The sequence below is a fragment of the Ziziphus jujuba genome, chromosome 6, assembly GCF_031755915.1.
Source record: "Ziziphus jujuba cultivar Dongzao chromosome 6, ASM3175591v1".
Lineage (NCBI taxonomy): Eukaryota > Viridiplantae > Streptophyta > Magnoliopsida > Rosales > Rhamnaceae > Ziziphus > Ziziphus jujuba.
The window spans coordinates 29825124-29837855 of NC_083384.1; positions in this window are offsets into that span (position 1 = coordinate 29825124).

Consider the following 12732-nt stretch of genomic DNA (forward strand, 5'->3'; position numbering starts at 1 on the left):
TTCGCCACGGTACCCTGGTCAACTCGAAATTCCCACTGAGTCAAAAAGTCAACTTTTGACCCCCTTTGGTCAACGGTCAACCTCGGTCAACGTGCACGGATTCCGATGCGATTTGGGACGGGGTGTTACAGTTTTGCTCGGCATATTATTAAAAGGTCATCCGCGTACATGAGATGTGAAATAGCTGGGGCATTACGAGCGACTTTGAAGAAATTTCTTGGTTTACCTATGGCAATTCCATGACATTTTACATATAAAAAGGAGCAACGCGGATCAAATGACACTATAACCCTCCAACCCCCAAAATTGATCAAAAATTGAAAATCCCATATAAACAAAAGCCAATTACATATTAATGGACATCCGTAGATATAATTTATTTAAAAAATATTTACTTGAAATGAATAATATTTTTTTATTATTTTACAGAGAAATTGTACATGAGTACTTGGGGGACAACTCCTTTTATCTCTATCTTATATTTATTTATTTATTTTCCAAATTCAGACCATTAGATAATTAATCAAACCTAATTTAATGTTAGGCATCGTTAATTGTTTCTTTTGTTAGCTAGCTTACATAGTTTAGTCCAATTTTTAAAGAGTCGACGCAGTTGTGATTATAGCACTTTTTTTCCACAAAACTCAAACCAAAGAAAGTACACGAAAATTTGCAGGAAACAACAAATTTCCTGCTTTACCAGTGTCAGTTCGAGTTTGTTACTAACTATATTGAATTAAAAATTATAAAAAAAGAAAAAAGAGCAACAAGAAACAAAACGGCACTATAATCCTCCAACCACCCAAACAAAGTGTACATGTACTTTTTTTGGATTTTGTAGGGAAAAAAAACTAGATACATTTAGTTCAAGAACTATTAATTAATACAGATTAGAAAATTTTACTCAAACACATTGTGACATGTTGTGACAGTCCAGCCCAGACCACCTGCACGTAGATATTGTCCGGTTTGGGCCTGGGAAATCCTCTTACAACCCAGCCCTCACGGGTTTAAAACGCGTCTCAATGGTTAGGGGTCTCACCCCTTCACCTGCCAGTCCCACTAGCCCGGGCCTCCCAGGCCCAACCGAGATATTGTCCGCTTTGAAAGCTAAGTGGTGAGCCCAATTCAACCCCTCACGATTTTAATTTCCCTCATGGGAACGCGTCGACAAGGGAAAAGTATCCACACGCTTATAAGCCATGCTTCGTTCTCCTTTCCAATCGATGTGGGACTTCACAATCCTTCCCCCTTGGGGCCCAGCATCCTCTCTGGTACACCGATCCATGTCCAGCTCTAATACCATCTGCGACAGCTCAGCTCAGACCACCAGCATGTAGATATTGTCCGCTTTGGGCCTGGGGAATCCTCTTACAACCCAGCCCTCACGGGTTTAAAATGCATCTCAATGGTTAGGGGTCTTACCCCTCCACCTGCTAGTCCCACTGGCCGGGGCCTTCCAGGCCGAATCCAGATATTGTCCACTTTGGAAGCGAGGTGGTGAGCCTAATCCTACTTCTCACAGTTATAATTTCCCTCATGAGAACACGTCTACAAGGGAAAGGTATCCACATGCTTATAAGCCATGCTTCGTTCCCCTTTCCAACTGATGTGGGACTTCACACATGTCATTTCATGCAAAAACCAAGACCTTTAACTAGCTATATATTCCTTGTCTAATTAGCCAGATCAGCTTTACGCTGATCAGATAATATGTTTTAAGTCAAGCATATATATAACTATTTGACCATCCAAGTGGACCTTAATATATGTAATTAATTAAATTCTTTAGCATGTTATATGTAGTAAAAGATGCTAGTGCTGCTTATTGAGACCATTAGTGACAAAAAAGAAAGGGTTTCAAATACACCTATTATATTATACTCAGAAAGTTTAATTAAGAATATTGCTCAACTGGATGCGAAAAATTCAGAACCATATTCATAGATAATCTATAATTGATTTTTTTTTCCCTAATTTTGTTCAGCAAATATATGTAAAATGGTTCATATTGGTTAACGAAATTCATACTGACATCACAAAAACAGGCTTTCCAAACCAATGCCATGATTAGAATGAAGACCAGAGGAAGAAAAAACTTTAATGAGGCACGCACTCACTTTTCCTGTTTATTCCACGTGATTTAACTTTTTGAAAAATGTTATCTTCCTTTCTCCTTTTTATTACCCCTCCTCATCAGTCATGTTTCTACCATCTCCACTGTCTTTATTTCCAATTCCCACTGAAAGTTACAACCTTCCATAGCTTAAGCTAAGCTACATTCTCCATTGCCTTTAGTCCTTTTTCATTTTATACTACAACATGGATTAAGTTAAGATTATCTAAATTTACATGTATTGATATGGTCATTAAGATGTCTGTTCTTTTAGGAAGATTTAGAAAGGCAGCTTAGGGAAGTAGTAGAAAGGAAGTTGATGATACAAATTGTATAAGCTCACTAAAATCTATCCTATTTTCCACCAGATTAAATCACTTAGACTCGGCGCTCCTAAAGACAAGAGGAAAATTTTTTTGATATCATAATAAGTTATCATCAGCTTGAAAAATTTAAACTCCTTAGAAATGGACCCAACATGTAAGTTGGCTTTCGAAAGAGACAATTGACAGTAGCTTTCATTTAAAATTAAATTCTTAAGCTTTTGTCCATGGTCACATACTTGAAAACGGATTTAGTAATGGACTTGAGGGCCCTTCTGTAGATCTTATGCATTCTTTGCAGACAATGATAGAACCATATAAATTAACTACAAAGAATAAATAAATAAATAAATAACTCTATTGGAATACTACTAAAAGACAAGAAAGCAAAATCGTACTAGACTAGGTTATTAACATACATCACATATAAGACTGCAGTAAAAAATTCCATTGCTGCTTATTGAGTACTTTAGTAAAAATTAGAAAGCCTTTCAGATACACATACAGTATCATAGTCTGAAAAAAACTTAAGAATGTTCAACTGGATGCAAAGATGTATTTTCCCTTGGAATTCATCTTAAAATTAGAATCATAGCGTAATCAAATGTTTATTTTGTTTAATTTGTTCAACAAATATATGCATGTGGCTCATAGTGGTTACTCATAGTGGTTAGAGAAATTCATACTGATATCACAAAACCAGGCCATCCAAATGCCATGATCAAAAATCAGACAAGAGGAAGACAGAACTTTTCCAAGGTACCACACCATTCAATCGAAGCTACCGTCTGCATAGCTCACAAAAAGATTGTTCATAACCTGAAAGTAAAAATGACACGCCGAATTGTGGATCAACAAAATTCACAATAAATATACATGAAAAATCTATCAAAATACTTCTCCCAACGAATAAGTTCAAACAAAATAAAATAAACTTTTCCTTTAGAAATTACCTTATAATTTGTAAAAGTAGAAGATAAATTAATACAACGAAAATACTATGAAATGAATGTTGTAAACTGTGAATATTAACTGCATAGAATGTTGTAAACAGAGTATATTAACTTCTACAAATTAATTTTGCAATGAAAACAAAATCAGTTAAATTGATTTGCCTAAGCAATAAAAAAATGTGCTAGACTAACTTTTGATTAGTCTTAGGATTTTCTTCTTCCTCGTACATCAGAGCAACAACTTCCCATTAACTGGTTTCATAATCTTCGCATCAACTGAATACTTCTAGTGTATGAAAGAAAAAAGAAGAAGGAACACATGGGATAAATAAAGAATCCCACAATCTGAAAGACCAATGGAAGTTTAAAAGCCTATTGACTATCTTCAAAGCCCACTCATATAGACCCCATTTCTCATTGCGTATATCAAAAAAGTGTCAATTTTTAGATTTGAACCTCACTTTCAAGCATATTAATTGAAATCAGCACAAATGTTTTAGAGAAAATACTTGGGAGTGTTCATACATTTTAGTGACAACAGAAGAAACACTGCTTAATGTTAAAGTGGACATGCCAATATTGTAATTAACATTAAGAACATGTCAAAGACTTCACAGCTCATGTATTTTACAGAAAAATGATAGAACCATATAAATTAACTACAACAATGGCTTTGTTGGAGCCCAGCACTACTAGAAGGAAACAAAGCAAGCTAGTAGTGAATCAAGTTATATATAAACATGAATAGTAGATGCAGCTAACTTCTTTAGCTATATACAAGCAATATGCACAACTATCAGTTCTATGGAGCAGAGTACTTGCACTTTTAATTTGAAAAATAACCAAAATTTGACAATGAACCCGTAAAACTTGCCTTACTAGATATATTACAATCCATTTCCCTAGAAAAGAAAAGAAAATAAATCCATATTAAGCAATTTCACAATCATTAGCAAAACCAGTCAAAGTAAAATGAGTCAATATGCAGAGAGACCCCCCACCATATTTCAGAAAGAAAAATCTAAGACTCCCAAGTGTTTAGTTACATGTTGCAATGCTCTGCTAGCTGCCTGTACAAGCCATACTTAGGTATTTCTTGATACTAGCGATATTAGTGCATGATTTAATATAGGAGCATTAAGCAACATTGGATTTAAACCAAACTTCACAATAAAACTTTAGATATTTTTGGAATAATAAAACACCAAGTGAGACCTTACTAGGTTTCCCAAGCATTTGAAATTCTTTCAAACAATTTACTTAGAAATGAGAACTTCATTCTACAACTTACCTAGTAACTGATGCTTTATTTGTTTTGCCAAATAATTCAAAACACAAAAATGACCCACCATGGCCAAAATATTATGTATTGAACAAGAATAATTTTTGTTTTACTTGGCAATTCCAGAAACCAAATTAAGAAAGCTTATCAAATACTGTTGATGAGTTTGTCTGCTGCGTATGAAATATATTAGGAATATTGTTAGTTTAAGTAGTGATGAGGTGGCAGTATAGTTAAATAGTAGTTAGTTTGCTTTGCCTCCATGTACTTTCTGTTAGTCCAAGCTATTGAAAGCTGGTGTGTTAGGTAAAACAGTAACCTATATAAATGCAGGCTCACGTGTAATTGACTTCTCTCAAGGAAATATAACTTTATTTTACAGAAAATTCTAGAATCACTGTTTTTCTCTTTCTCTCTGCTTTCTTTCATTTTCTTTCATTTTCTGTTACTTTCTTTCTTTCCAAACACTTTTACATCATGGTATCAGAGCAAACAGAGTGAGTTCAGAAAATTACGAATGGAAAATCCAGGGGTTTCAAATGTGACAAGTTCGATTGTGAATCAAATTTTAGAGAAAATTGGAGCGTCTTTGATAACATCATCTCCCTTTTCGAGCAATATTCTGAAGCTTAATACTGACAATTTTCTGGTATGGAAATCACAAATTCTTCCTATTTACGAGGTCATAAATTGGATAAGTATGTGCTAGTTGATGAACCACAATTCATGAAAGAATTCATCTGTAATGATGGGGAGGTTAATGATCATAATCTGTCTAGCTACTCTCTTGAGGAACAAATGTGGATTTTACAAGATCAACTCTTGCGTGGCTGGCTAACCACTGCAATTGAAGTGGAAGAACTTGCAGATCTTGTTGGATTGAAAACTTCAAGAATGTTAAGGGCAACAATTTAAGAAACCTATGCCTGTCAATCTAAGGTTTTTATGCTCCAACTTAGGAATGAATTACAAACCACTAAGAAAGGTTCTTTGAAGATTCTAGATTACTCAGAAAGATAAGTTAATGATGTTCAACTGGGCATAAAGCAATAAACATGTAGGAACTAATAGAACGCACCATAAACAATGCCTACTCATATTAGGCAACACGGACAAAATGATAAGATTACTCAATTTTTGTTGTGCTTCTTCTTACCAATTAAAATATGAAAGCAGTGTTATTTTGGCCAATTTTAATTATTATTATTATTATTATATTCTTTTATTTCATGGTGCTTTCATCGTCTTATATTAATTTAAGATGGAATTTATTAGGATATATATATATATATAGAGAGAGAGAGAGAGAGAGAGAGAGAAAGAGAGAGAGAGTGATCATCACCTGAAATGCTCTGAAGACAAGCCACATAGATTTGATGTTTCTATTGAAGCAGCCCTCCATTGTTTCACCTTCTCCATTCTGTCCTTGTCCTCAAAACGTTCTTCAAGTTCAGCCAACGCAATACCATAATTCCCTTCTGTTTTAGCACAACACATGGTTCTATGCGATAGAAGATTGGCATAACAGTACCCATCTGTTAGAGTCGGTAATCCGAATTCTTGTTGACTCGACCCGAAAAGCTTGCGGTGTGACCCGTTTGATGAAATCTATTTTGAGAGAAAAAGTGGGGCTCTGTGATGGTAGCAAAGGTCAAGGGCCGATAGTTTATTCCGTAAGTACAATATATATATATATATATATATTTTCGGGGGTTTTCATTTTCGGTTGTATTATTTTATTTTTGAGGGTTTTAGTCGCTCTATTTTGCTCACTTTTGTACCAATCTTCATTAATAAAAGTTTGTCTCTTTTTGTCCGTGGTTTTTTTTACGTAAAGGATTTTCCATGTAAATCTGTGTGTTCTATTTTATTCTTCTATTGCTATTGTTTTATTCTATTTTTTCTAACACCGTCTCATTTCTTTTCTTGCATTCAAGAATATGCAAAAGATCATTCAAACAACATGTGGATGAAGCAAAGTTTTCTGAGAATATTATTGCTTAAATCTTAGATTCATCGATTGTTTTTCGGAGTGTGGATGAAATTTCATCCCTCTCTCAAGTTGATGATCGTCCATGAAAGTTGAGATATGCATTGTAGATAAAACGGCATAAAGATAGCTAGCAAATTGATTGCGGGTGCCTTCACCTCTGAAATAAAAAACACATCGACTTTTCTTGAATCTCATGCTTTTCTTCAGGAGAGATTGCTAAAGAAAGAGAAGAAGAAGCCATATACGCTTACTATCTATAACCAGCAAATCCACAATGGTAAAGGGTGAAGATATATAAGAGAAATTGATAAGTTTTAGATCGAAGAAAATCCATGAACTTAGTGAGGAAGAAAGAGAAGAGAAAGCTAAGTTCAGAGAGTGATAAAAAAATATCTGCCAATTAAAGCTTCCTTAGTGAGAATGGTAGATAAGGAATGATCAATATTGATAACATGACTATATAAACTTGTTGAACAAAAACATATAACAATGAGTCCGCGGTAAATGCCGTGTGTGTGTGTCTAATAAGGACTCCTTTTTTCTTTTCTTTTTTTTGGCTGAAAAGTCTATTAATGGCTCCTCAGACTTAACTTTTCCTCTCACCTCATCATTTTCATAAGATCCTTAACTTTGGTTAATTTTCAGTACATAAGGTTTCAAAGACAAGATTAATTAGTTACGCAACAAGTTTTTGGTTTACCAAATGAAATCATCATTATCTCAGAAATTATAAAAACTCTTTAAAAAAGAAATAAATCAAACTATGTAAGCTAGCTAACAAAACAGACAACTAACAATACCTGACTATCATTAAGATGAGTTTAATTACCTTGTTTTGATTTGGAAAAAGTAAAAAGAAAAAAAAAATATATATATATATATATATATATAAAGAAAATGTATTAACAACCTTTGCGCACTATAAATATTTTTTCTTTTTCACTTTTAAGGTTTTGATTTTTAAAAAAAAAAAAGGCCTTTTTGTTTTTGTACAAGTTGCCCTTCCTAAGTCATCTGTCACAGTCATGTCAATTCTTCGGTAAAAAAAAATTAAAAAAAAAAAATTTTCCAGTAATTATATATGCATTAGTTTTGGTATATACGATTGAGGATGGTAGAATGGTGAAATTTGAAAATTGTGATTCGAGTTTTCTGTTATTATTGGATGGTCCCACCACATAAGAATGTTCCACCACATCGTCTTTAGCTTAATGTCTATAAGGTTATCAGGATATATGTATATTTTTTTCAGTTAATACTTTTGATGTGGGTTGTGGGTGTTTTTCTCTTCTTTTTTTATTTTTTTATTTTATATATATATATATATTTAATGTGGCTTATTTTATCTACCTGAATTATAAATTTGGCAGTTGGAGGGTTATACGGTCATTTTGTTCCTTGTTCCTTTTTTTTTTTTTTTTTCATATGATGCATGACCTGACATTGGCAAGGAATGAAATTGCTAGGCTGTTTCGTGCAAATTTACATTGCTTTCTAAAATGATGACGAATGAAGTCTAGAGTTTTAATTAATTAATTTAAGAACCAGACACATCTATCCCAAGAACTATTAATTAGTTAAGAATTAGAAACCTTCGCACAAACACATTGTAACACGTCACTTGCATAGAAGAACCAAAGACTTTAACTACATATATCTTGTCCATTAGCCAGGATCACTAGATTATCTATAAGAAGATCAGATAATACGTTTTTAACTCAAGCATAATTATATATATATATATATATATTTATATATTTTTTTAATTTTTTTCCCAAAAAAAAAAAGAAAACAATCGTGCATATATAAGTATTTGATGGTCCAAGAATGGACCTCTACATGTATAATAAGAAAATCAAGTTCTAATGTAAACTTCTACAATGCTCTAATCGGAAAGAAAATCGATTTGGACCTAAACCTGAGGCACTAAATTGATAAAGACTCATGTTTCAGTTCTTGTTAAAATGGACTCTAAGCTAAGATCAACAAAATTTGTATATATTGAAAATGATAAAAAAGATATATATATATATTCTTTAGGAGAGATTTAGAGGGGCAGAGTATCATGGAGTGCCTTCAAATGGTAGAAAGGATGTGATAATACTATTTGTATAAGCTGACTGAACTCTCTCCAATTTCTCCACCAAATTGAATCACTTACGCTCTTCAAGAAACAGAGGAAAAAATTGAATCACTTAGGGCTCTTGTAACACCCCGTCCCAAATCGCACCGGAATCCGTGCACGTTGACCGAGCGGGTCAAAAGTTGACGTTTTGCTCCAGTTCGAATTTTGAGTTGACTAGGGTACCGTGGCAAAGTGCATGACGCCCTGAGTTCGTAGACTAGCAGCACGTCGAAAACGGAGCTACGGTTTGGAAGTTATGGGCAAAACAAGTTGAAGTGCAAACAATCCAAAAGGTGCTGGGAGTTGACTTTTTCTTGAGATGTAATTTTGTGTTGACTCTTGTATGGTTGTAAAGTACTCGTCGATACGAGTTCATAGACTAGCGGCACGCTTAAATCGGACGTTTGGTTAAAAAGTTATGGACGTTTGAAATTCGCCGGATACCGTATTATTTTATTATATCTGGCTTAAGTGCACAGTGATGCCACGTGTCAGCTTCTGATTGGTCCATGTGGCATGAACAGTGTTACACGGGGGTTTTTATTTGATAAAATTCTCAGGGAAGAGAGAGAAAGAGAGAGAGGAGAGAGAAAAAGAGAGAGAGCCCGCCGGCCACCGGAATTTTTCAAATTTTCCGGCCGAGTTACTGTACACATGCCGGCCAGCAAGGTTCCCCTCCTCATTTCCGGCAAAACCTCCAATTTTCACGGCGATCGGCCCGCCGGCCACCGCAAATCGACCCACTTCCGGCCATTTTCCGACCACACGCGCCTGACACCCTTCATCCTCTCCTCAAGTCCGACCGACCCACCAAGTTTCACGGCCATCGGACCACCGATGCGCCGGGATCGGAGCGTTTTCCGGCGAGGGGCCGGAAATCTTCAAACCGTGATTTCTCCGTCGTCCGGCCTCCGTTTTGCTCACCGCTAGTCCCGTTGGATTGCTCTCCCCAAGATCTTCAATTCTGCAAAAAATCACAGCCAACGGCCACCGCACGCACTGCCGTCGGCGACGATTGCCCGTGACCGCGGCGGCTCGCCGGAAAGTACTGTTCCGGCGAGTACCCAGTTTTCCAGCCGGCTCCAGTCCGCTGTGTTCGACCTCCTGAACTCGAAACCGGCATCCGTTTCTGCCAATTAGCAACGGTTTGGGAGAATTGCAGAGCCGAAACGCGAAAAGCTTTCCGGCGAAATTTCGACCCCGTCGGGTACGATCATCGGAAATTAAGACCGAATCTGTGATCATCATCACTCGAGCTTCGATTCGGTATATAATTTGTAAATTTTAGTTATCGTTTGGTGTTCGCTCCTCGGGTACCCATTTGGGAATTACCCAAATAAAATATTAATATTTGTGGTTTGGTACTGTGGATGTTTTAGGTGCACGTGCGAGTAGCGAAGTCGATCCTACGGAGGATCTTGATTGAGATACGTGCATAAGGTGAGTGACCCACCTTCAAATTAATTTTGGGAATTTAATTGGTGAATATATTATGTGTGATTTAAATATTTGGAATTTAATTTCTATGTGCCAAATATTTATTTGATTTATTGTGGAATTATTTGTGAATTTATTGGATTTAAGAAAATGTGCATTATATAAATTTATGCCATGTGAAGTTATTTTATGGTTTTGAGGATTTTGAAATTTGTGTGGTTTTAATATTAAATTGGGCACGATTTGATTTTCAAATATTTCAAGGAAAATATTTGGTTATGTTGGTGATTTCAATTTTTATAAAATATGCCCATGGAATATTATGAGATTTAATTATTATATTTCGAGAATTATCTATGCTATTGGAAAAATGTGGATATTTGAATTGATGGATTGGGAGTTGGTGGATTTGAAAATCATGGAATTTATGGCATTGATTATAAAGAAATTGTGGAGAATTTCCCGGTTCAAGCGGATGGAATATACCCGCCGTATTTATGCAAAAGGTGAAATTTGTTATATAATTTAAATATGTGGATTTTATGATTTTTGGATGCACCGTGCACGTACTGGTGTTCTGATTATATGTGATATGGATATTGTGCACACGGATATGATTAGCGCGCAGGTGGGTGTGAGTAGCGCGCAGATGATATTATGAGGGTGTCCTGTGGTTGCCATCGGATAAGGGTGGCCACCCCTCCATGGCTGGGACACCAGGTTAGCAGCGGCGCAGTGGGACGCCACGCGACCGTATGCCGGTTTCTTTTTATAACCTCCTGTCTGGCGGTACCTTGGGACGCTGGGTACTGTTGGCGCCACTGGTATATAGTGGGTGCATCAACTGATTTTCGGAACTGTGTTTTAAAAATAAAATGTTTTAAGGCTGTATCGGAATTTAAAATATAATTATTACCGTTTCTGATATTTATTTGATGTCTTGGTTTTCGGGGATTACGAACAAAGGGTTTTGGTGAAAAGGTTTTAAAAGGGAAACTTTTCCAACCGAGAGAATTGTAAGGGTTTTGAGAGAAATTATTATTTTCCAATTAATTATTATCTATCTACTGTATTATCGTGGTATTATATTGTATAGTAGATAGGGTCACTCACTGAGATGATTAGCATCTCACACTCTTAAATTCCGTTCCTCTAGGTACCAGGTTGTCGGTGTTCATTCGGAGCAGACTTGATCTCCTCGCTGTTTTAGTTCGTGCAGCACTCTGTTCTTCTTTTATTGCAGTTGTAATATTTCTTTCACTCTTGCTGTATTCTATACTTAGTAGTACTTCATAAAGCTCTGTATACTGTATGGGACACTTATGTATTTATTTTCGCATTGGATTACTGTATTTTATATTGAAGTGCTGAAATTTGTGGAACCAACTTGTAGTACTGTGGGAGGAATAAGGGGACAATTATAGAAGTGCGTTTTCAGTACAGGGAATTTTGTGGTAAGTCCATCCCTTAGGGGAGGGTCCGGTAGGGTTTTCCTGGGATCAGGGCTTATCTAGGGTTCCGGTGGGGAATTCTGGACGGGTCCTGACAGTTGGTATCAGAGCATAGGTTCTTGTAATCCTAAGGGACTGTGCATTGCTGTACAGCCCATCCATAAATTCTTCCTTTTGTAATCGTGCTTAAGTGTCCCTGTTTCTAAACTCTTGTTTGTTTCTTCAGAATCTACTACGATGAGTCGGCGGGACACACGTAGAACTCGGGAATGCTCGGCTGAGAGTTCCAGGAGTCGATCGAGCCTTAGAAATCTGGTCTCTCAGCTAACTAGAGCCTTAGGAGGTTCAAGCTCTAGTAACCGATCCGTGGATCAGGCTCGACGTTTAGGAGCCGTGGAGTTCGATGGAAGCCAAGGCCCAGCTGCAGCCTTGAAATGGCTATCCAGCATGGAGAAAATCTTGGAAGAGGGGATGCAGTGCCCCGATGAGGATATGGTGAGGATTTCTGGGTTCATGTTAGAGGGAGATGCCCGGAAGTGGTGGCAAATAGAGAAGACCCACAGAAGGCATACGTGGGATCAGTTCAAGATTTCCTTCTCTACTGAGTTTTGTCCTCCTGCCTACCGTGAGGCGAGAAGGAGAGAGTTCGAGGAACTGAGACAGGGGCACATGACAGTGACCGAGTACGAGAGGAGCGGACTTGATCTCCTCGCTGTTTTAGTTCATGCAGCACTCTGTTCTTCTTTTATTGCAGTTGTAATATTTCTTTCACTCTTGCTGTATTCTATACTTAGTAGTACTTCATAAAGCTCTGTATACTGTATGGGACACTTATGTATTTATTTTCGCACTGGATTACTGTATTTATATTGAAGTGCTGAAATTTGTGGGACCAACTTGTAGTACTGTGGGAGGAATAAGGGGACAATTATAGAAGTGCGTTTTCAGTGTAGGAAATTTTGTGGCAAGTCCATCCCTTAGGGGAGGTTCTGCTAGATTTTCCATAGGAGGGTCTGGTAGGGTTTTCCTGAGATCAGGGCTTGTCTAGGGTT